The sequence below is a fragment of the Podarcis melisellensis genome (assembly GCF_964234715.1).
Source record: "Podarcis melisellensis genome assembly, chromosome: 3".
NCBI lineage: Eukaryota > Metazoa > Chordata > Lepidosauria > Squamata > Lacertidae > Podarcis > Podarcis melisellensis.
The window spans coordinates 107,218,993-107,244,942 of record NC_138530.1 but is presented as its reverse complement, the minus strand read 5'-3'; the positions used below and the strand labels follow the sequence as shown (position 1 = coordinate 107,244,942).

General features: G+C 43.1%; 3 long non-coding RNA genes across 4 annotated transcripts in view; 1 reads left to right on the top strand and 2 right to left on the bottom strand.

Moving 5' to 3' along the window:
- Positions 1-25,950, top strand: part of LOC309367383 — a 249,841-nt gene that overhangs the window by 65,686 nt on the left and 158,205 nt on the right. The gene's annotated exons all lie outside the window — the stretch shown is intronic.
- On the bottom strand, positions 1,972-25,187 carry LOC309367359. Its single transcript, XR_014167082.1, has 3 exons — positions 25,070-25,187; positions 23,757-23,860; positions 1,972-2,081 (listed from the first exon to the last, which is right to left on the bottom strand). It is a non-coding gene; the product is annotated as an uncharacterized lncRNA (long non-coding RNA).
- On the bottom strand, positions 3,340-12,524 carry LOC309367392. The gene is made up of 3 exons (XR_014167126.1): positions 12,054-12,524; positions 11,182-11,396; positions 3,340-3,425 (listed from the first exon to the last, which is right to left on the bottom strand). It is a non-coding gene; the product is annotated as an uncharacterized lncRNA (long non-coding RNA).

Below are 25,950 nucleotides of genomic sequence, written 5' to 3'. Positions count from 1 at the left end.
CTTGCACAACATCATAAAACAGATGTATAATCAATGTCTGACTTGGACAGTTTTTATTTCAGTTTCTTCTTGAGAATGGGAATATCTGCAGAGATCTATCCCTTATTTTCCTAAACTGTGACAAATCCATAGTAGCTCAGACTCTCAGTTGATTGACAGCTTATGCCCTCTACCACATACAGTAGTACCTCGGGTTAAGTACTTAATTCGTTCCGGAGGTCTGTTCTTAACCTGAAACTGTTCTTAACCTGAAGCACCACTTTAGCTAATGGGGCCTCCTGCTGCCGCCGCGCCGCCGGAGCACGATTTCTGTTCTCATCCTGAAGCAAAGTTCTTAACCTGAAGCACTATTTCTGGGTTAGCAGAGTCTGTAATCTGAAGCGTATGTAACCTGAAGCGTATGTAACCCGAGGTAGCACTGTACATTCAAGAAGGTTCTATCAAGCAAACAACTGACGGTGCAAGCCTATACATGTCTACGCAGAACTAAAAGCACAGCACTAAATAGGTCTTACTCCCAAGCAAGTTAGTATAGAATTGCAGCCTGACTCTCAATATTTGCTACATAATGTAGTGGCTTTGATGCTGAATCACCACAAATAGATCTCAAACCATTCAGATGGTATTACAGTACCTTATTTTCCTGCTAGCGGCAGTTCCAGCCTTGCTGATGTCATCCATTTTCTCACCATGTGTCTCTGATTAAGGATGTTATTGGTTTATTTATTACAAAGTTTTAGTTGAGTCTATCTTCCACCCAACACTGCCAGTCTCCAGTTTTCCTTTTCCTAAAGTATCTGTGTTTGGTCTTTAAATCATGGGATTTGTAAAACAATTTAACTCATATAGAGAAACATCTTGCCAAAGGGGCAAATAGAAAATATGAAATTAAGCCCCCTTTCCACCTATAGGAGCCCCTTCTCCCCCTAGGCCTAGGCAGAGGCAACTGGTTCCCTTGCAATGGATACAACCAAGAAGTAGTGAATTGAATAGAACGGAAGGTGAGAGGTGTTGGGGGAGAGGTGTTTGCTGAATTCTGGGCTTGCACAGGGCACAGGTGAAATCTGAAAAACCAAAGTCCACCCTCCAGCCAAGGCTGGGGAAGTTATACCTCTCTTGTTCTCATGGTGGCCTGTTGGAAGTCTGTAAGCAGAACATGAACAACACAACACTCTTGTGATTCTTAGCAAATGCCAATTTCCCATAAAACTAGCTCAAAAACGGCAAAAAGAGCTCAACAACTCTTATATTTTCACTGTATGAAGTATGGCAACACTAACTCATAGACCTGTCCCCTCTGACAGGTGAAGGTTGTATGATTGCAATTATTGGAAACTAAGCCACCTTGAGGATAATTCAATTTAAAGACAGGGTATGAAACTTCAAAACAAAAAGGAGCAAAATAATAATAAAAATCCTTCAAAGCTCCTGTGCCTACAATAACAACGATTAATAAACAGTATTGATTGTACTGCAGTAGCTGTCAGAGTACCTGCCATTTTCTGATATTCTGATTTTTTTTAATACTTGTGTTAGTCCCTTAATTCACTAGGCAATTTTAAATTGCAAGAGCTTTGGGTCAGGGTTTCAGTGCATAGGGAAGCCAGACTTGTACAGTGGTACCTTGGGTTAAGTACTTAATTCGTTCCAGAGGTCCATTCTTAACCTGAAACTGTTCTTAACCTGAAGCACCACTTTAGCTAATGGGGCCTGCTGCTGCTGCTGCGCCGCCGGAGCACAATTTCTGCTCTTATCCTGAAGCAAAGTTCTTAACCTGAAGCACTATTTCTGGGTTAGCGGAGTCTGTAACCTGAAGTGTATGTAACCTGAAGCGTATGTAACCTGAGGTACCACTGTATATGCCATCTTTTAACATCCAGCACCAACCTTTCATCCCAGATTGCAACATGGGACCCACTTCTTTTTAAATGAAATGAATAGATAAACATACAGTAACAGTTTGTTTTTTTGCTGTTGGAGAAAGTCATAGGAATTCTCAATATTTTGTAAAGCTCTGGGTGAATTTGCAATCTTTGGCAACTCTGAAAAGACAGTTGGTAAGTGAAAATTGGTTGTTGGCTCTGAAAAGAGAGTAGGAAATGTTGGTTAATGTACTGCTGTTTTGCAACTGAAAAGTCTTAATGGAAAGTAGTTACTATTTTTAAAAAAGAAACAAACATAGGCTGTGTGATTGTTTCCCTCCCTCCATGTTTATGTTTTAATACTTCAAATCAACTAGTCTGATGATCTGGAAAATAACAACTTTTTAATATTAAAATAATGCATTCGCCATTTTTCTCTTTCTTTCTTTAGGATGGTCAGGTGCCCTGTGAAAAAGAAAGCCAAACAAGCAAATGAGGAGGAGGAGGAGGAGGAGGAGGAGGAGGAGGAGGAGGAGGAGGAGAAGAAGAAGAAGAAGAAGAAGAAGAAGAAGAAGAAGAAGAAGAAGAAGAAGAAGAAGAAGAGGAGCAACAACAACAACAACAGCGCTGATGGTGCCACATTTGTGGTCCACCTTAGTTTGGAACAGTGTCCAGTTGTGAGTCCTGACTAACTGGTTGAAGACCAGCTCCCTTTAGATCACATGAGAGATCACAGGGTCACTTTCTCAGCACTAAATCCTCCTTTCCTTGAACCAGCTTCAAAGGTATCAGGATCAACTGCCTGGTGGCAAGTATAAACAGGAGGTACATTGCATTTCCCAACCCTTGGAAAGCACCAAAGAGCTCTCAAAGGAGCTTCTTCCTGACTCTGTGGTTACAGGGTGTTTTTATTAAGCCACTTAGGTTTTTTTAGAAATGCTTCAGATCAGAAGCCAAATCCTAGGTCAGCATACTCAACTTCTTCCCTCTGCACCCTCATCTAAAGATGCTACTCTTGATTTCCACTCCTTTATATCCCTCCCTTGGGTCAGCTGACAAGAGAACTGAAGCCTCCTTTTTTCAGTAGATCAGCAGATCTGTGACTCCTGTTGGATTCTTTTTCCTTTTTCTGGTCACACTGTGGTGAGATCCAACACTTCGTTTAAAGCCCTGTATGACATAGGCCTGAAACATCTGAAAGTGAGCCTTTCCCCTATAGCTCCTCTCTGGTGGCAGATGGTACCATCTTGGTAGTTCCACTGCCCTCAGAGGTTCAAGGGGTGGCAGCCCTGGCCTCTGACACCTGAGAGAGATATTTTTAGGGCCCATTCTATTCTCTTGACTCTACTAGTTTTAAACTGCTTTAATGTTGTATTTTTTAATTGCTGTGACCAACCCAGCGACCTATCTATCAACTATCTATCTACCTATCTATCGATATAGATACAGATACAGATATAGATATAGATACAACAATAGATTGTTGTTAATTCCCTTGATATCTGATGGGAGGGCGTTCCACAGGAGGCGGGCCACTACTGAGAAGGCCCTCTGCCTGGTTCCCTGTATGGTGAAGGCCAGGTAAAAAATCAAAATACTGATGACGACAACAATGCATCTATTTCAATTCTTCCCCCCTCCTTCACAAGTTTATTATTATTACTATTATTACTATTATTACTATTATTACTATTATTTTAACAAAATAATAATAAATAAATAAAAATGTGCACCCCACCCCTGAGACCATTTCATTGTAACTATGCAACCTCCCAAAATCTCAACACCTCTTGCAATGGTTTGACCCCTTTCCATTTTAACAGTAGAAATTCTACAAAGACCTTCCGTATCACCTCAGAATCATTTCTCCTGCATATTCCCCCTCTTACCTTAATAGCACTTGTTTATTTATTATTAATAACTATATCCCAAACCTCTTTTATACCATTCTTCCATTTTATATGTCGATTCTTGTCACAAGATCAAGCTCACACCCTATGTGTCCCAGGAACACCAGGGTATCCCATTTTTTACCACAAGAGAACAGCCATTTGGTTGCCATGATATCACATGATTTCTCAGTGTGATTACCCCCCCACACACACACACACAAAGAGAGTGATTTTGCTTGGTGCCCTAAAATGTGTGTTTTTGGACAATGCACCTGAAAAAGATTTTTTTTAGGCGGGGGAGGGGGGGGTACCACAGTGCAAAAATGTGTGAGATCATGGCAACCAAAATGGCTGCCATGCTTTTGTGATTAAAAAAAATGGGAAGATGGCATCTGGGAAGATGGTGTCTTGGATTTTAGCTTTAAAGTGTTGGAGAGTAGGCAAAGTTCACATATAGGTGGTTTTATAAATCTGACCTGAGAAAAGTGTTTATGTGCAGTTGTCTTTAATAATAATATAGGATTTTTAGTTGATTATATTATAGAAGTCAGTGCAAAATCTTGGCTTTTGCTTTTCCTATATCCAGGACAACTGCAAACTGGTCATGAGTCAGCAGTGCCATGAGTCAGCAGTGTGATGCAGCTGTGAAAAAGGCTAATGTGGTTTTAGGTCTCATTAACAGAACCACAGGTTCCAAGTCACAAGAAATACAGAGAGAGAGAGAGAGAGAGAGAGAGGGAGAGAGAGAGAGAGAGAGAGAGAGAGAGAGGTACCTCGAGTTACAAATGCCTCAGGTTACAAACGCTTCAGGTTACAAACTCTTCTGCTAACCTGGAAGAGTTACCTCGAGTTGAGAACTTTGCCCCAGGATGAGAACGGAAATCATGTGCTGCCAGAGATAGATAGATATAGATAGATGATAGATTAGATAGATAGATGATGATGATAGATAGATGATAGATATAGATAGATAGATAGATAGATAGATAGATGATAGATAGATAGATAGATAGATAGATAGATAGATAGATAGATAGATAGATGATAGATATAGATAGATAGATAGATAGATAGATAGATAGATAGATAGATAGATAGATGATATAGATGATAGATAGATAGATGATAGATAGATAGATGATAGATAGATAGATAGATAGATAGATAGATAGATAGATGATAGATAGATAGATAGATAGATATAGATAGATAGATAGATAGATAGATAGATAGATAGATAGATAGATAGATAGATAGATGATAGATAGATAGATATAGATGATAGATAGATAGATAGATAGATAGATAGATAGATAGATAGATAGATAGATGATAGATAGATAGATAGATGATAGATAGATAGATATTGCTTTATTCTACACCACTCAGACTTCATCTGGAGTGCTAGATGGATTGATATATTATCAGCAAATTAGACTGGGTTCTAAGGAGATGGATGAAGATGGTCAGGGCAGTAGAAAACAAATCCTATGAGGAAAAATGGCAGGGACCAGGAACGTTTAGCTTGGATAAAACTGGGAAGTGGGTGGGAATGAAGCCACTTTCCAAAGACCTGAAGTGTTGTCACATGGAACAGGGTCAAGACATCTTCTCTGCTGCCAGAGTAGATCTAATTAGCTGAAGTTATAGGAGGGTAGATTTCAGCTGAACACCAGGAGAAATGTTTTAGCAGTAAGAGCAGCTTGACAATGTTATAAAGCAGTGAAATGGATAGAGATTCAAATTGAATTATCGCGGAGAAGAGATTGCAATGTGTAGTGGGATACCGCCATCCGTGTTCTCAGGTTTCCAATAAGAACAGACACTGCTTCTTAATATACAACAGAAGTAGAACACCAGTCATCTTAACAGTGACAAAGAAGCAAGAGATTCTTCTTCTCCTGCTGCCTCTGGAAGGCAGGTGGTCCTCCTTCTACAACGATCAGCTCTCCACTCACCATACGCCTGTTGCATGGGCTTTACTGTCTCTGTGGGTGCTCAGATGAGCTTGGAAAAGGAGTGCTTCCTTGTATTTACTCTTAGCATCCACCAAGGTGTGCTTCTGAATCTTCTCAGATATCCAGCATGCTGCCGCAGCCAAAAGCATTATTTATAATCTGCAATGGTTCTACACGCTATTCATGTACAAGAAGAGGTGCAGGGTTTCAGAAACGGCATCTTCACATTCACACCCAATTCTATCAGGTGCTATTTGTTTTAAATAATGGAAATATTCATTAATGTCCATTCACGAGAATGAGAAACATAGTATAAAGGAAATCATAGAATCATAGTGTTGGAAGAGACCACAAGGGCCATCGAGTCCAACCCCATGGGGAGCTCCAGCCACCACCTTGATTCTACAAAAAACCTAGGTCCTTCTACATGTGCTTCCACACTTTGAGTCCCCAGTAGTTTATCATACACTTGAAGCAATATGCAGCACACACTCGATAGCTTTGTAGACTAGTTATCTCACTCACATATCCAGTCCCCTTTAATTAATGTGTAAATGCAACCATGAGGATGTTTTGAATGGCTGGGGAAATTGTCAACACGTAGTATGTGTGGCCATTTTGCCTTCCATCTTATCTAAGATACTCTAATTAAAAATCATGTTTTTAAAAGAAAGAAAAAGTAATTTTGCACTGCTCAATATTAGCTCACTTGCGCATTTTCTTCATGTTCGTGAAATGCCCCCCAGTTAGATTTTAGTTTGCTTTGTTCCGTGCCATTCTATACTCTGAAAAGGCTACAGAATTCTAGACAATGCTTGAATGTTATGATCTAAGAATCATATTCAAACTGTAGTTTTATGAGGTCATAAAATTCTACAGTGTAAAAGCTACATTTTTATTGCCACACTTTCTGTGGGCAATGTTCTCTCGACTGTTAAATGAATTTGTATTTCACAATTTTAGGTCCTCCGTTCGTACTAGGCTTCTACGCTACATTAGCCCTGCTGGGTGAAAGGCTGTCTCCCACCCTGTCTTCAGCATTCTGGTACCATGCTTGAACATTTGCAAAGCACTGTGGGATGGCAGAAGCCTACCTCATAAGGAGCTGCTGGTCATAGTTCTGTGGTAGAGCATGTACTTTGCATGCAGAAGGTCTCAAGTTCAGTCTGACAGTCAGAATCATTAGGAGGAAGCCTCCAGTATTCCTGTCATGAGAATGGTCTCATAAATTCACAGTATCCTTTCCATCCTCCTCTCTTTGCCACCTCATGTTTCAACTGCCATAGGTGCATAGTCATCAGCTCTCAGTCAACCCATTCAGGACCAAGCTGGACATCCTCAGAAACTTTATAAACAGGACACCCCTTGCTCTCTGACCTTCAAAAGCTGGAAGCAATATGCACAGCTTCTTTCGTATCTGGACTATTTTCTTACACATTTCCTTGGAAGCATCCTGGACGGGCTACTGTTATTAACAGGATATTGAGCTGGGTGGCCCACTGAATCAATTTGGTTCCTGGTTCTAACATGTTCTTGACTTGTGTAGGCTCAAGATGTCCTTCCTTCCTTCCTTCTTCCTGACTGACCCTACTTGGATTTTGGGGGGGATACATATGAGTCAGTTCCTTCACTGTTATTTTCCTTCAGGTTGAATTCAAGGTCGCATTGTTGCTTTCGCCTTACAAGGCTCTGGTAGATGGGAGTGGATGACATAGTCTTGTTTACTGTCCGTTGGAGCTGAATATACCCCGAGATGTTTACAGGTATTTCCTGCACCACAGGAAAAGTGGAGGATTTCCATCCTCGGCAGAGGCGGCTCTCCTGACTCATTGGAGACAAGGAGCGCAAGCTGTGTGTTCTTGCTCCTTCCTGTTTCTTCACCCAGCGCAATGTGGTGGGGCTATTTGATGTCTGGAGAGGAGAGGCAGCAACTGCTGTGTGCCAAAATCATCGCTTCCTTGATGATGTGCTCAAAAAAAAAAAAGTCCTGTGGGGGAGCTGATCTTTTATTTTAACTTTCAAAAGGAAGCTGTAGCAACACACACACACACCACAGCAAGAATGACTAGATTCCAGGCTCTGCCTTTCGCTTTGGCTGATTTAAGCATTTTGGGATGGTTGAAGTTTTCCAAACACCTCTATACTTCTAGGCCTGCCAGAAGGCTGTCTTTCTCCTTTCATGCTTTCCACATGTGAGAGCTAAAGGGAAGCTGACTTACAAAAAGAAAACAGGCTTTTTGTGAAATGTATCTCTCTTTCCCTTCCAGAAATAAAAACAAGATTCCCGCCCCCCTTTCCTAAGAGAGTTTGGATCCCTTATTTAGACTGTTCAGATATTCATCTCTATTACTGAAGGCACATCCTTCCTCCAAACAGGAACCAGTTGAACATTCTTACATTCTTCCCCCATCAGAACTCTGAGACCTGCTCTTTGGTTGGGATTTAAGGATTTCTAACAGGATATAACAATCAACCACACAAAATAACACATCCCAAGATACTTGCGTTGGGGGTGCATTTTAATTTTAGTAAGCTGGTTTAAAGCATGTGGGTACAAGCAGAATTGTCCTAAGGGACACAAGGCAATCAACAAAACTCCTTTCCCTGGGACAATTTTTCTTGGGTTGCATGTGCAATAAAGGTTTGTGTGACTCAGTCTCTGTGGCCAGATATGGCAATGGCTTTCTATAGACCTCCATGGAAGAATTGTCTTTCCATCATATAAATGTAATCTAAATTAGCTTCAGAAACAAATTATTAACTGCCATTTATACTTTAATAATCACAGAGAGAACAAAGAACACAACTAGGATTGGCATTGCTCCCAATTAAGGAATCCACCCCCTGCTGTCCCTATTAATCTACGTCACTTCTATGTCTTCTAATCTGAGCTTGTACCCTTTGTGTTTTCTGTTCTGCTACTTTCTGAGCTCTCCATGACTTTGGAGAAGGGGGGAGTGAATGCTGTCCAGAGACTGTGAATCTGTTAACCCTCTATCTTCCAGTGTTTCTTCCATAGCTGTTAACTTACAGATTTGAAAATAAGGGACCAGCAGCCAAAATAAGGGACCTGCAGCCTCACCTGTTCCAGGCACTCCAGTCTTCCTGTCCTCCTGCAGTCTGGTCAAACTCATGCTGGTAGCTTCGAGAACACTGTCCAACCAACCTTGTAACCAGAAGTTCAACTGAATAGAATCTGAATCACATGCACCACAAGGCCTATGCAGCCTCAACTTAAGATGGCTCCCCGGCCTGGCTTTGCACTGCAAAGTTTGCAGCAGCACGTGCAACAAAATGGCACCCAGCATTCAAACCCCCCCTCAGCTTGCATTAACTAGCCACACACAAGGCATGCAAGCTCCACCCCCCCAGTCGTTCTTAGACTTCTTATTGGGTGAGCAACATCCAAGCAACACAGGTGGAGCCTCCCTCCTCCCTGGCCGGCAGGAAGGGTGGGAGAGGAGCTGCTTCCTTTGAAATTTAAGGGACATTTAAGGGACTTTCGTCAATAAAGGACAGCAGCGGGACATGGTGCTGGAATAAGGGACAGTCCCTTCAAATAAGGGACACTTGACAGCTATGGTTTCTTCTCCTAGCTGTCCCCCATCCAGTATTTCCCAGCTTCTGCCTTCTGAACTATGCCCCTCTGCAAACCACTGTTCCAAATCTATACTGTCCTCCTGCTCCTGGGAAGATTCAGGATCTGGAGCAGGGGGAGGGGGAGGCTCCCACCGTTTCTCCTCAGTGCAGCCCTCCTCAGCACGGTCCCTGACAGATGAACACATAGTCTGGTGTGATGTAAAACCACTTCCTGTATTCCTATTTTCCTCCCAATGGGTATCTGTCACCAATGGTGCCTGTGTCTGTCATTTCTTACAGTGCAGACTCCCTCCAGCACACATTGTATTAGATCGGATTTAAAAAATGCTGAATTCTAGGCTCAGGGGTGAGGGCATGGGCCAAAGGTGAATGAAATGAAGTTCATGTTGGGAGTAGGAGAGTTGGGTGACAGGGGCATCGGCCTGGGTCTGAGAGGGAATGTAGAGTTCAGTCCAAGTTCCCCAATAGAATACCCTAATCACATGGTTCAGGAAGTGTAACACCACGCCACTATTGCCCAACGAAAGCAAGCCATGCACATAAACCAAGAGTGCTGATTGCTTCAGCTATATGGGGGGGAAAACATTTGGTCTCACACATTTCAATGGTGACTCATCAGATGCTATCGCCACCTTTCAGAAGAAGTCAAAATTAGAATGTGGGCATGCCAAACATTAGAAGAAAGAGTTCTGCTTTGTAATTTAAGAGCACTAAGCTGAACTTTAAAACAGTGTTATTTGGCATCATTTTTATTATTGTTTTTTCTTCTTCTTTGAATTGTAATCAGTGTTTGACATTCCCAAGTTTCTTTCTATAAAGTCAGACAGAACAATAGATAATTTGTGACCCTTTTTCTTGGATGACTACAATGACTTCAATATTTAATGGCTGTGATTTTGGCTCCGATTGTTTGGCACTTGCACTGGAAAGCAGTTAGACTCTCCAGCAGGCATATTCCAAAAGAACACACCCATTTCTCACAATCTCAAGTGTATATCAATGGTGATATCTCTTATGCAACAGTAAAACATATCATCTTTCCCAGATGCTTGTGTTATCTAATAGCACACGAGACGCTGTATATAATATACGATTGCTCTGAATCTACTCGAGCTACACTTTATAAAGCTGTTTCTGTAAGACTAGCTGCATCAGAATATGGATGGGGCTGTGTTTTTAATGTGCATTCAGCTGAAAGCAATGCAATGCAGATGGACAATGTCAACACCCAGATGCACATTCTAATTTCCTTTTTGTCTGAAACACTGATTTATGCCTTTCATTCCATATCCAAAATGTGACTCGCCTGTAGATCTCCTTTGCAGGGCAGAGGTGACATGCAGATCTTATCTAAACCTATGTAAATGAAAGCCACTGTAGTGTAGTGTTGGACTAAGCTAAGGCCTGAGAGACTTGGGTTCAAATCCCTTCTCAGTCGTGAAACACAATTTATTTCATCCTAAACTACATCGCATATTGGCTAAAATGTTGCTTTTAAACTATCATGGATATTTATTAATGATTACCAAAGAATTTTAAGGCAAAAAATTTTAGGAGTCAAATTGCTAAGATCAATGGACACCAGCAACTCAAGCCACAGACACGGCCCCTGAATATAAGGGGTTCAAATGGGGCTCAGCAATTCCCCATTCCATGTTTTCTTGACGAAATCATAAAAAATGGGATTTAATTGTTGTCCTATGTGGGGGGAGGAGAAACAGGGTGCTAACAGGGTCCATGGGAGCCCTCTGTGTTCAGGAACGGAGTCCACAACTGGAGTGGGTCATGCCCAAAACGTTTACACGTTTCCCCAAAATTTCATGCTCAGCGCCTTAGCTACACTCTGAGGAAGAACATTTTGCAATCTACCCTGATAAAGCACCCATCTCTGCCTTCCAAGTCTGTGAGCTGGATGGAACTCTTCAGGTACAGCTTGGATTATATTCCATGCCAACCAGGCAGAGTTTCAGACTCCCTTAAAGCTCAAACCAAAGACAGCAGATTATCCTTTCTAGAAACCCAGAGCAGTCAGTGATTACGGGCAGTGGTGGGTACCTGGCTTCCAGACAGCAAAGTCATGGCTACTTACAGGGAAGGAGAAGGGATGGGACAAGGCGATGAGGAAGTTGGCACTTTTCTGTGTGTGAATGTTAAGGATAGTAGGTAAAGGTAAAGGGACCCCTGACCATTAGGTCCAGTCGTGACCGACTCTGGGGTTGCGGCGCTCATCTCGCTTTATTGGCCGAGGGAGCTGGCGTACAGCTTCCGGGTCATGTGGCCAGCATGACTAAGCCACTTCTGGTGAACCACAGCAGCACACAGAAACGCCGTTTACCTTCCCACTGGAGTGGTACCTATTTATCTACTTGCACTTTGACGTGCTTTCAAACTGCTAGGTTGGCAGGAGCAGGGACAGAGCGATGGGAGCTCACCCTATCACGGGGATTCGAACCGCTGACCTTCTGATCAACAAGTCCTAGGCTCTGTGGTTTAACCCACAGCACCACCTGATATATTAATTAAATATTATCCTTCATTCATTCACGCTACTGGGTCATGTAGCAGAGCAGATTCCCCTCAATTCAGCAGGAAGCTAGTTTGCACATTCATTTGAATCTCTTTAGTTAAGCAATCCAGGCTGGCTTGATTAGAATAGACTATTCCTGGTGTTCCCTTTTATCCCTCTTAAAAGAATAAAGACACAAGAGTCTTTCCTTAAAAGTAACAAGAAGTTTATTCACATTCAGCTCACAGTATGATCCCTGAAGGCAAGCTTTAGCTAGTAGTTACAGAACATACTGTGAGTTCATCCCTTATGGGAACTAAGCCCATGTGCTGCTGGCTGAGAGCAAGCAGACAGCAAAATACGTTAAGAGAACAGCATCAAGAGAACAAAATGGCAGCAGGAGAGCAGCATGGCATCAAGAGAGAAGATGGCTGCATGACTCGGCTCTTTTACGGAGTCAGCCAGGATCACTCCCATCTCCCTGGTCACCTGCAGGGGGAGGGTGCTCCAGACCAGTGGAACAGGGAGTTATACTGACTGGATTAACATCCTCCTGCCTATGCCCACTCTAGGGAAATAAGGAATGTTGTATTTGACTGCTCCAATGGATTACATCCCACTTGTTGCAAGCATTGATGGGGTCAATCTGGCACTCCTGTCCAAGCATCCATGCAGCACTAAGCTGCCTGTCGCCTTATCCCCTATCTCCCAGTAAGGGGTAAAACTTGCACTACTTGGAGGTTAGATACCTGTTGACAGCCCTTCTCACCGACCTCTCCTGCCAGAAGCTACTCCAGAGAAAGCATTTAAGCCAAGGCTCTCCCTCTATATATTTCTTCAGTGCAGGAATGCAGTTTGGAGAAACATCAGGCCTGTTGGAGTATCTTGTCAAAGGAGACCCTGAATGAAGAATGAAGCTGCAGGGATGCCTAAACACTGCCACCCTCTTTGGTAACCTAGCTGCTAACTGTGAACCAAAATATAGTCAGGGGGTCAAGATCTAAACATCGGTGCCAGGAGTTTTTCAAATGGCTGGATCTGGAACTTTTCACTTGGTGCTGCTCAGAGCAGGCACTACAAATTCAAATGGGGGCTATTAGCTTCAGTGACTCAGGGATGCTTTCGGAGCCATTAAACAAACCAGATCACTCTTTTAATGTCAAGGATATCAAATATACAGAGATGTTTGCACTCTGAGATTATGAGAAGATGGAGCCTTTCCAATGACAGATCTGGGATGAACACCATATTAGCGTCTACTATTTACTTCTGCAGACCTTAAAACCATTTTTACTCCACACACCAAAAGGCCAAAATCTGTCCGCGGCTATATCTGAGCTGCGTTAGCAGTGAACATGCTTTGAGCTGTCGCAGAATTACACATTCAGTGCCAAACAATCTTAAGCTCCAACTAGAAACCTGACCGTCTTTTGGATAGAGATGTTTAAACTATTTGCCACATTAATAATTTGTGGCAGTGTCCCGCAGACTAAATATGCATGTGTTGCTGAATCATAAGTTCACTGGAAGCCCACAGTCAGAAAAGTGGCCGGTTAAATTGAATCAGTATGTGAACGTCAGCCTTCCTTACCTTTTGGCCCTCTTCCCCACTAACTGCACTTATTCCCCTCCTTTCTTGAGTGGAGGTGTAGCCCCATTTTCCTCCTGGACTTCTTGAGACACCTCCCACCTAGTTGTGTAGTCCCTGTCTTCACAGTTTTAGAGCACTGCTCAGTCTTCTGTTTCCTGGTCTTGTGTGAGATATCCCTCCCCCCCCCCATTAAGATGAACTCATATCAACAACATTAAAATTCAACATTCTGTAATTGATTCCTATCTCTGCCAGCACCACTTGAAATGTCTGCAAACATTATTTGATATTACAGTAATTCGACCCCTCGTAGGGATGGGCTTTTAGAAAGACGAGGACTCGTTTCAGCCTACTGCATAAAATGAAAGCTCTGCTACCTTCTTCCACCATAAGGATTCTTGACAAATGTTGGTTTTCTGCTAAACTAATGCTAAACCTTCACCTGTACAAAGCACATCTCTCTATTCTAATAGATTCTCTTTCTCCACATTTCTCAGTCATTTTGAGGAGGATGTGATATGATGTGTGGTTTATCTATCACCCTCTTTAGAATGCTTCAGAAATATGCAAAAATAAAAATAGTATGGTTCTTCTTGCTTCCACCCCCCCAACAAAAAGCTTTTATATGAAGTCTCTTGCTCATTCCCAAGAAATCCATCTATGTTTTGTGCCCAATGAATTCCTGCACGAAGTATAGCAGATGTGTCGAACTAGGAGGGTGTGCTCTGACAGGGAGATTTCCCGGGAGCTAGAAGGCATTTTCTCATGAATCTTTGTGTCATGACATTTGACAGCACAGAAATGGCCCTGTGTTCCTTGGCTCCCATCAACAAGGCTTGATGCCATATTTGTTTAAGCTGGTCCTGAACAGTTTTTTCCAGAAGCGTCGTCATCTTTGGAAATCCCCTTCTCTCCAATTAGCTCTTTCGAATCACTTTCCCAACGTCCTGTGCTTAAATTTTAACTCTCTTCTAAAGTGCTCAAAGCACCTGACATATCCCAGAAAGGTAACTGCATTAAGTCTGCTGCAAAAATTAGAAGTCAAAGAATCTTTGACTTCCTAATGACTAATAACTTTTTTGTGGCATAACTTTCATAGACTGAAACCCACTTCATCAGATTCATAATCCTCAATTGGCAGGTAAAGCTATGGTTTTCCCAGTAGTGATGTGTGGAAGTGAGAGCTAGAGCATAACGAAGGCTGATCGCCTAAGAATTGATGCTTTTGAATTATGGTGCTGGAGGAGACTCTTGACAGTCCCATGGACTGCAAGAAGATCAAACCTATCCATTCTGAAGGAAATCAACCCTGAGTGCTCACTGGAAGGACAGATCCTGAAGCTGAGGCTCCAATACTTTGGCCACCTCATGAGAAGAGAAGACTCCCTGGAAAAGACCCTGATGCTGGGAAGGATTGAGGGCACAAGGAGAAGGGGACGACAGAGGACGAGATGGTTGGACAATGTTCTCGAAGCTACCAGCATGAGTTTGACCAAACTGCGGGAGGCAGTGGAAGACAGGAGTGCCTGGCGTGCTCTGGTCCATGGGGTCACAAAGAGTCGGACACGACTGAATGATTAGACAACAACATACATGTCAAAGGTCTGGAGTGGGGATTGGAAATGGTAGGGCCTAATGATCTATCTGAAATGTAAGAGGCCCAGCATGACTGCGCCATTTATAGGCAAAGCTCCAAGATAAGAACAGAGAATTACTTGGTGATAATATCATTGTACAAAGCTTACTATGCAAATGTAACATCTGCAGTAGGAGATAAAAACCATTATCTTGATCCATACTTACACTGAAAAGAATCCAATTTGCTGATAAAGTCTGGTGTAAAGTGACTAAGACAACAAATAGATAGGCATCCCTGATAGCCAGGGGTGGTCCACACATGAGGCCAGTTGAAGTGATCACCTCAGGAGGCAGGATCCATAGGAGCAGCAGATCCTGATGTAGATCCCCCACCCCCATTCTCAACGTAGATCTTCACTCACACCTTTTTCCCTGGTGGGGAGGGAGGCACCATTTTGCAGTTTGCCTCAGAGGTCAAAATATATTGGGCTGGCTCTGCTGATAGCCATTGACAGACCTTTTCTCATCCATGAATTTCTCTGGTTAGGAGGCCACCATGCTTGCTGAAGCTGGTCTGGGTCTGGTCAGTGCCTATATGAGTGATCAGCGGGGAATCACATGTATGGCATCTTGAATTCCATGGAAGAAGAAACGTGAGATTAAAAGGGCAGTGCAATTGAATAAAAATAAGGCCATCTACACCACTGTTCATCACAATTTTGTTGGGGAGAAAACACATAATGTAATTATACATTGCGTGAACCCCGCCCTGATTTGTCCTGAACCTATTGCCAGCCTATAACCAATTGCCAACCTATTACCAATCCTAGCCCTTTTTTCTGCAACACAGTGCTGTCATTCCTTTACTTACCTGCTTGGGTCCATAGACTGCTAGGAGAAATATCAAGCCACTCGATGGAACTCAGTGATACTGCCAAAACCTCACAATGTCCATTGTCTCCAGAATATAGTTTTAAAACAAATGAAACCAAACAGTGTTGTTTTAACCAGAGCTATGTTCAATTATGGGACACTGGTGGCACTGTGGGTTAAACCACAGAGCCTAGGACTTGCCGATCAGAAGGTCGGCAATTCGAATCCCCGTGACGGGGTGAGCGCCCGTTGCTCAGTCCCTGCTCCTGCCAACCTAGCAGTTCAAAAGCACGTCAAAGTGCAAGTAAGGTAAATAGGTACCGCTCCAGTGGGAAGGTAAACGGCATTTCCGTGCGCTGCTCTGGTTCGCCAGAAGCGGCTTAGTCATGCTGGCCACATGACCCGGAAGCTGTACGCCGGCTCCCTCAGCCAATAAAGCGAGATGAGCGCCGCAACCTCAGAGTCGGTCACGACTGAACCTAATGGTCAGGGGTCCCTTTACCTTTATGTTCAATTAAGTGTCACTTGCTTCTTTTCAGGAGCTCAGAATTACATTTTAGCCATACAGAAATCTTGCATGGAGGCGAGATAAACTAATCTGCACAGATTCAATGATGAATTAAATCTATGTTTCCTTCCAAACTAACCAACAGGTTTGCTCAGTTTCCCCCAATCTGGTGCGGTCCAGATGGTTTTGCACTCCAGCTCCTGTCATTGCTAACCACTGGCCATGATGGTTGGGGCTGATGGGAACTAGAGTCCAAGAACAACTGGGCTTGAAGAAGGCTACTCTAGCTGTGATTACGTTTAGGGGGCTTTTCCACTTCCTAAATTCACAATGCAAGACAAGTTTTAAGCAAAGACTTCTCAAAAAAGTTTAGTCAAGAACTGCAAGTTCCATTAAATTACTTGATTTGTTCCATTAAACTTGCAAGTTCCATTAAATTACTTGATTTTACTCCATTAAATTACTTGATTTGTGTGTCTGTGGCCTAATGGAGATTTGGAGTAAAGAACCATAGGGAGTTGCCAACAGTCAACATTCCCCAAATTGCGGTGGACGTTGCTGATTATAAACCCCAAAGGTTTAAATAAATAAACTCAAATCCTCTCCAATTCTTAGAACACACAATATTGAAAACAATAAGGAAATTAAGGGAGATATGTTAGCATGTCTTTCATATCAAAGGCTTCTGATGTTCCAGAGATTTGCTTATAGCAGACATTATAGAGACTGTTAGCATGAGAGCCCTACAGAAGAGTACTGTGGCTTTATAAGGTGAAAGGTAAAGGTAAAGGTACCCCTGACCATTAGGTCCAGTCACAGAAGACTCTGGGGTTGCGCACTCATCTTGCTCTATAGGCCAAGGGAGCCGGCGTTTGTCCACAGACAGCTTCCGGGTCATGTGGCCAGCATGACTAAGCCACTTCTGCCGAACCAGAGCAGCGCACAGAAATGCCGTTTACCTTCCCGCCAGAGTGGTACCTATTTATTTACTTGCATTTTGATGTGCTTTCAAACTGCTAGGTGGGCAGGAGCTGGGACTGAGCAATGGGAGCTCACCCCGTCGTGGGGATTCGAACCGCCAACCTTCTGATTGTCAAGCCCTAGGCTCTGTGGTTTAGACCACAGCACCACCTGTGTTCTTGCTGGCTTTATAAGGAATGGACAGTAATGGAGAGTCTGGAAAACTAAAGTCAATTTCCATTTCCACCACTGATCTGCTGGATTGACATCATATCATCAGGCCAGCTCCATAGACTGCAAGTTATTTGTATCGGTTTGCTGTTTCTCATTGTACATTTAGGAGGATTTGCATACTTAGACATAACCTTCCTTTGCCAGTATTTGAAAAGAGAGTTGGCACAAACCAGTAGCTGTATTAAGAGTGAAATACCTGGCATTTTCAGTGTCAAACTGCAGCACAGTCGTTTTGACCAACTACAAGTAGAGATATTATACCCCTGTAGACTGATTAGCAGGCAATATCTACCAGGCTTGTGCATAGGCATTAGGATTCTAGCTTAGATCAATGTGCACATAGCAAGGTCTTCTTGTGTATTGCTCTTCTAAAATCCCCTGCATAGTGACTGTACAATACATTCTGCAGTGACTGGCAATTCCAAGCAGTTTACATGAAGTTTTACATGAAGTTGTTGTTGTTTAGTCTGTTTAGTCGTTTAGTCGTTTAGTCGTGTCCGATTCTTCGTGACCCCATGGACCAGAGCACGCCAGGCGCTCCTGTCTTCCACTGCCTCCCGCAGTTTGGTCAGACTCATGTTTGTAGCTTCGAGAACACTGTCCAACCATCTTGTCCTCTGTCATCCCCTTCTCCTTGTGCCCTCCATCTTTCCCAGCATCAGGGTCTTTTCCAGGGAGTCTTCTCTTCTCATGAGGTGGCCAAAATATTGGAGCCTCAGCATCACGACCTGTCCTTCCAGTGAGCACTCAGGGCTGATTTCCTTCAAAATGGAGAGGTTTGATCTTCTTGCAGTCCATGGGACTCTCAAGAGTCTCCTCCAGCACCATAATTCAAAAGCATCAATTCTTCGGCGATCAGCCTTCTTTATGGTCCAGCTCTCACTTCCATACATCACTACTGGGAAAACCATGGCTTTAACTATGCGGACCTTTGTTGGTAAGGTGATGAAGTACATTGCATTATTCTAGCTGCCTTCAAGTGAAAACAAGAATGGCAGTTACCAAGGGTCCATCAGACAGAAAGGTATGTGGCTTTTTCATCAGGTAGAGTTGGTGGCTGTTCCAGGCACATGAGGCTGTATTCAACTAACTCAAGAGATATTGGCTTTACTTTAAGTGGGTCTTCTCTGAGTAAAGGCTGGTGCCATGATTCTATGAATACAACCCAGAGTGTGGCCACAAATAACCACTCCACTTTTTCAGAGAGTTTCTTTGGTGTGGTTAAAACTCACCATGACCAGGTGGAAGCCATATCACACAAATAACTTGCCATGAAAAAGGGTGCCTATGTTCTGTGTGGCTTCCGACGTTGGTATAACTAGTGTGGCAAAGCGGGTATGAACTTTGATCAGTGTGGGAATGAAGCATCCTCTAGCTGCCTATCTTCTGAAACATCTGATTCTCTTGTCATTACTGGAGACAGCATGTAGGACTGGATGGATCACTGTATTTAACTCTAGAGAGCATTCCACATCATCTCCCCTTCTTCTTTTTTGTAAGTATACTGTTTTTTTAGTGGAGGAGGCACACAATGAAGGGCCTCAGATGATGATCATATGATCTGGATAAGTTTGTATGGGCCTTTGTATGAATAAGGTTTCAGGTTCTATCCTTGGCATGTCCAGTTACAAGAATTTCAATGAGCTGCAGAAGATCTCATGTTTGTGACCTTGAAGAACCACCAATGAACTGGGTAAGCAATGATGACTCAGTAAAGGGCAGCTTCAGCACTAACACATTTTCAGCCTAATCCACAACCCACTTTTAGTGGAAGCACATGGGTGGATTTCCACTGATTTTTGCTCCTCTCTAAAGATAATAATATTGACACCAAGTACTATGTACAGTGGTACCTCAGGTTAAGTACTTAATTCATTCCGGAGGTCCGTACTTAACCTGAAACTGTTCTTAACCTGAAGCACCACTTTAGCTAATGGGGCCTCCCACTGCTGCCGCGCCGCCAGAGCACGATTTCTGTTCTCATGCTGAAGCAAAGTTCTTAACCTGAAGCACTATTTCTAGGTTAGCGGAGTCTGTAACCTGAGGCATATGTAACCTGAAGCATATGTAACCCGAGGTACCACTGTAAAAGTAAACACATATAAAAGTAACTTGCATGTTACACTTATTCGCTTATGTGATTGTAGCTTTATGCGTGTAAGATGAGTTCTACCTACACTGGGGTCTAGTATGCATAAAAAAATCCCAATATTAGTGAAAAAATACATACTAAATATTATGCATATATTTATGAAAATAGCATGCACAATATATTAGGGGAGAGTGTTTTACAAAGATGTCTAATCTGGGGCTGCACCCACCTTGCATTCTGATATGGCATCAGGTGTGGGGCTAGGTAAGGACACGACTGATTTTGCAGCTGTTCCCTGCCAACAGCAGAACTGGACTCCCAACCCATGATCTGATGGGCAAGGAGTTTGATCCTGCTTGGTTGCCATCTCCTCCCACCTCCATGGGCCAACTATGACAGGTGGATGGGACAACCCTTCTGTCAATCACCTGGTGACATGTTGTTGGTGATAGCCTTTCCCCCTTCCTTCCTCCTGAGGCTACCTGAGTAGGACTATAACTCTCCTCTAGAGAGCACTCCTGTAAGAGAGACTGGGAATACAACACAACTTTTTGTTGCGGACCTTGCTTGTAGAGAAGCATTGATTTTAAAAATCCCTAGTGTCAGAGCAAAGCTTGTGAACAAGTTCCAAGGGGGTGAGGTTTACAAGCTGAGGACAGGGAATTCACTTAGCACAATGATCTCTGGGTAAATCTTAAGGAAGGAAGTTCAGAGACAGGAAGGGAGGGTGTGGATAGGAAAATGCTACTCTGCGTTGGACCTTGAATCTTAGCCCATGGATGGATAAGACGAAATCTATAAATTAATGTGTGATGTGGAGAATTCAATTATCTATCGAACAACCTTCAAGTCTGGCAGCTGGTTCAAAGCTGATAAGGAGGAGACTGGTCATAAAGTTCCCATGGAATGTTCTCATCCCTCGTTGGCACGTGTATGAGTTAAGAAAGCATGAATCAGAATCTAATTCTGCCAAACAGTGATTGGATCCCTCAGAGGCACTGGCCTATGAGTTACCCTAACAACATGCTCTGTTGAGCTATGGGAACTATAGAGGGTGTTTGTTTTTCTCCCCTCTTGTCGTCCTGTAGCCTGATTTTTCCCACACTGTTTTCTTGTCCTTTTAGTTTTCAAAACATGCAGCTGAAAATGCAATATATTCATTGGGTTATGCCACCAACTTTTAAAGGGGAGAGGGGAAATCCAACTTTCATCTTGAACGTAGCTAAAATCAAGAAGTCTGGCGATGCTTGGAATCTCCTGGCCAGCCAAAACTTTGTGGCATGTCTGGAACTCTGGGAATCAGCCAATGGGAACATCTAAAAGGGGTCACCATGCAGACTGGTGTAGGATAGATTAATCACGGATGGCGAAGAATCTTCCCAGACTTTACTAGAGACATTTCATTCTTATGTTCAAGTTCACTTTTGTGCGGGAGAAAAAAAGCTCTTCTGCAGTTATCTCCCTGTTGCTTCTTTACACACATTTCCAGAACAAGGGAAGACATGTGGATACCGCCCCCCCCCCCCGCAAGATATGAGCAACAGTTGCTAATTCATGACACAGGCATCAGTAGTGGCTCATGCGATGGGATGGCTCTGAGGGTCCACCCCATCACTTGACCCACTACTGATGTCTGCCTAAGTAAAAGTGTTGCAGCAGCTTGCCTGGAAGAGGCAGGGTGATGGTAAAGATTAGCTCCGTTGGTGTGTCTGCACAGCCCCACCCTCGCTGCCACCCTGCTGTATCCCCATTTGGGAAAGCGGCAGCAAGGCCAGTGTCAAGAGAGCAGCTATCAGGTCCCAACTGACAGGTGTCTACTCAGCCAACTGGCTCCCCCAAATACAGAACCACATGACTTTAGAGTTGGAAGGGACCATGAGGGTCATCTGCCTCAACTCCCTGCAACACAGGAATATCAGCTAAAGCATCCATGGCAGATGGCCATCCATCCATTTGAAGGAAAGTCCACAACCTCCCGAGCGAGTCCATTCCACTGCTGAACAGCTCTTACTGTCAGAAGCTTCTTCCTGAGGTTTAGTTCGAATCTCCTTTCTAGTGACTTTAATTCATTGGTACAGGTCCTACCCTCCTAGGCAGCAGAAAACATATTCTACATGACAGCCCTTTAGATATTTGAAGATACTGCAGCTACCATGTCACCTCAATGTCTCCTCCTTCCCAATGTTTAGTGAAAAAGAAGACTATTGGATTATTCTTAAATTACAGTGGTACCTTGGGTTACAGACGCCTCAGGTTACAGATGCTTCAGGTTACAGACTCCTCTAACCCAGAAACAGTACCTTGGGTTAAGAACTTTGCTTCAGGATGAGAATAGAAATTGTGTGGCGGCAGCGCAACAGCAGCGGGAAGCCCCATTAGCTAAAGCGGTACCTCAGGTTAAGAACAGTTTCAGGTTAAGAATGGACCTCCAGAACGAATTAGGTTCTTAACCCGAGGTACCACTGTATAAGGCAAAGGTTTATTGTGGTGGCAGTAATGTGTGTAGAAAGAGGATTTGTGAACCGCAAGGATGTTGTATGGGTGCAACTCCTCCTCTATAAGCAAAGACTGTCCCACCCAGAGTTAGGAGCAGAGGACAAGATTGGACTTCATCTGCCACAATGTTGTTCCCAACTACAGGGTTTTACTTTTCCCCAAAGGAATGAAGGCATCCATTCACTTAAAAGGAAGAACTTTGGGGTGCACTCAAGAATGCACTACTTCAGTTCTGAAGTGGGACAGGCCAGATGAAGGTTTTTCTGCCAGAGCGGCAACTATGTCCAAGATTATTGGGATGTAACAGAAGGAAAGGGAGAAACTTCCTAGTCATCATCCCCCGATAAAGGTAAAGGTAAATAACCCCTGGACCGTTAAGTCCAGTCAAAGGCGACTATGGGGTTGAGGCACTCATCTCGATTTCAGGCCGAGGGAGCCGGCGTTCGTCCACAGACAGTTTTCCAGGTCATGTGGCCAGCATGGCTAAACCGCTTCTGGCACAATGGAACACCATGATGGAAGCCAGAGCTCACAGAAATGCCATTTACCTTCCTGCCACAGTGATACCTATTTATCTACTTGCACTGGTGTGCTTTCGAACTGCTAGGTAGGCAGGAGCTGAGACAGAGCAATGCCAAACTTCTGAGTGGCAAGCCCAAGAGGCTCAGTGGTTTAGACCACAGTGCCACCTGCGTCCCAAACCTTGATCCTAGGCTGGCCTGTGCAGGTGTTATTTGCTGTCAGAAAGTTGTCCCACAAGTAATTGGGCTGCTTACATTCTATACCAGGTATAGCAGGTATAGCCCAAAGAGGGTCCGTGGTTTAGACCACAGTGCCACTCGCGTCTCTGATATTTTTACATAGTGGTGACATTCAGTCCATTTGAAGCATTTTTAATCCCAATGATTTTGGTGATAGAATGGGATTTACAGCAAAAATTGGATTTACAGCACTTGTTGGATCACATTTTTTGAAGTTTAGGTTAAACCTATACAGAATCTCAAACCCTATTTTGAAAGCCTTGAGTAGCCCTTATCTGAGTGCCGCAGAGGGTGGGTAAGGAAGGGAGTGTTCTGTGGGATCCTAAATCTGAACTAGTTCTTACGGATAGTGTGTCAAAGTTTTTTGATGCTGCATAATACTCTTATCGTGCAATGTAAAGGCATCCAGATACCACAGAACATATTAGCTGTGCTTCTTCTGACAGTCAGCTTCCAATGATAACAAAATCATATGGCTTGTTTTATGGGTGGCCTGAGTTTAGAAAACTCAACTCCCAAGAAGAGAACATTTGAAAGGGAAACTCCTTTCCACCATCGTACTAGTTCTTTAAAATCCTTCACCTTCACCCTTAATGTTTCAATCTGCTCTCAGTTGGTGGCATCATATAAGAGAGCCTAAAGCATTGTGGCAAAATTAATTTGGTTCACTTTAACTTCATCCAAAAAACAAAAAACATGAACTGCATGAATTTTTTTTAGAAATAATTCCATTTGCTCTTTCCAAAGCCAAAGAAGCTAGACGAGTTCTCCAACATCTGTTTACATTTTCAATATATTCAGCAACATGAGGCACAAAATGATATTTAGGGAACAAATTTACTCACCTCAGAAGCTGGCTTCTGCGCTTTGATGCCATGTCACATATCACTATCCTTGCTGAAGTGCTTCCAAGTCAAAGTTGGAAGATATTGAGTGATTTCAGTGGGGCCTGGAGGATCAAACCATGAGAAAATAGTATGACGAAATGCTGTGGCAGATTTTCATAAGAACTTAGGAAGTTGCCTTCTACTGTTAGGACATTAGTCCACCTAGCTCAACATTGTCTACATTCAGTAGTGACCAATGGTGCTACACAGGTGTGGGGATGCTGTGCTCTCCTGACTTCCCAGTCCTGAACATCTCTGTTGCCTACTGAGAGGGAGAGGCGATGGGACAAGGCCAGCATGGAGGGAGTGTCAGATTGGCTCTGCCACACTATGATGAGCTATGTGGTAGCAACCTGCAGCCTTGAGAAAGCGAGGAGAACAATACAGACCCACTTTCAGGCAAGGAACATTCGAAGTCTTACCTGAGGATGGAACTTGGGTTTTTCTGCATACAAATCAAATGTTCTACCACTGAGCTACAGCCCTTTATCTACATTTTTCCTTGCCTGATGCATTTTATCACAGTGATCCATCATTTCTTCCATATAAAAGGAAACTGAGTTTTCCTTCCACATATCTCATAAAATATATTAAATTTGAGCAAAAGCAGAATATTCTGTATCTTACAGATCCGATGTTGAATAGAATATTTTTTTTATTGAAAATCAATATTCTTGCTGTAGACAGCAAATGAAAACTTAATACCCTTTTGGCTCAAGAAGCAATTTACTTTAAGAAATAAACTATTTACCGTATTTTCAGTACAGAAATCACTTCACTGATCTAGATCAGCTTGAACTGATCCTGGATAATTTATGCATTTCACATTAATAATATTTACAGCTGTTAGTTTTTGCAAAATTTACATTTGATATTTCAGCTCTTATTTACCATTAGTTTAGATTTTTGTTCTAAATGTTTAAATTTCATCTTAATTTTGAATTTAGCTTGTTCACTGTTATAAGAATAACTGCAACTCTCAGTTTTTTATTTGCATTTGTAACAGAAAATAACTAAACAAACAACCAACAGTGATTGAAACAATCTATTGCCAGCTGACATTGAAACTAAAAATACCCCATTAACTCTGTTTGAAACATATACATTAAATTAAGCAGTCAAAATAGGTTTCTAAATGAAATGGATGGTTATATGCCATGCATTCAAATGTAAAGTGGGAAGTGAGCTCTTCAAACCGCTGGCTGAAACATGGAGAAAGTTTGTCCTTCTATTCTAGCAGGACTTATCTATTCTATAAGTCTCTTAGCCACCATAACACATCACAGAATCCATGTTTGTTGTCCATCGGCTAGTTGGGCAATACCTAGGACCAATCAAAACGTCACAAAAATGTGGCAGGCTTTCAAGTTCTTCGTGATGCTTCATCAGGCAAGATATTACATGAAACAGGTTGCCATGACACTCCTTCAGGCAGGTATCATCATCATGAGGTCACAATGGCCACTGTCTCCTTTTCAGGCAAGCAGCATCAGTAGGGTAGACACATAGTTCACTTCATTTGCTGGCTGGCAAATTCAACCTCCTCCCTCTCCACAGCTGCAGCGTATGTAGTGTACACAGAGTCACCCAAAGGTAGGTGGGCATAATCTCTCTTTGTCTCACTGTGGAGGGCAGCTGCAGCAGTGTGTGAGAAGAGGTCACCAGCTCCTCTCTCACTGAAAGGGGCAATATGGGCAGAGGAAAGGAGGAGACGTGGCAGTTGAACACCCCGAGAGTTAGTGGGTAGTGCACACTGTCGGAACAAGTTGCTTTGTTGGAGCTCTCCATGGTGCTGCCTTGTGGGCCTCTTTTCAAGGTTAGGTTGGAGAAGTTGATAGGTCTGTTCTGGCTTTTCTGGGCCACTATGGCTGCAGACTTCTGAATACCAGTGGCTGGGAACTGTAGGAGGGGAGATTGCTCTTGTGCTCCACTCCTGCTTGCGGGCTACCCATGAGCTGGTTGGCCACTGTGAAAATAGGATGTTGTACTAGATGGGCCATTAGCCTGAACCAGCAGGCTCTTCTCCTATTGTTAAATGTACATCTGGTGCATATTATTGTATAGTTATGTTTCTCTCTCATTATCTTCCTTCTCCTACTGCTCTTCTGCTCCTTCTTTAGAAGCTATCTCATGCTCTGAAAGAAAGTATGGA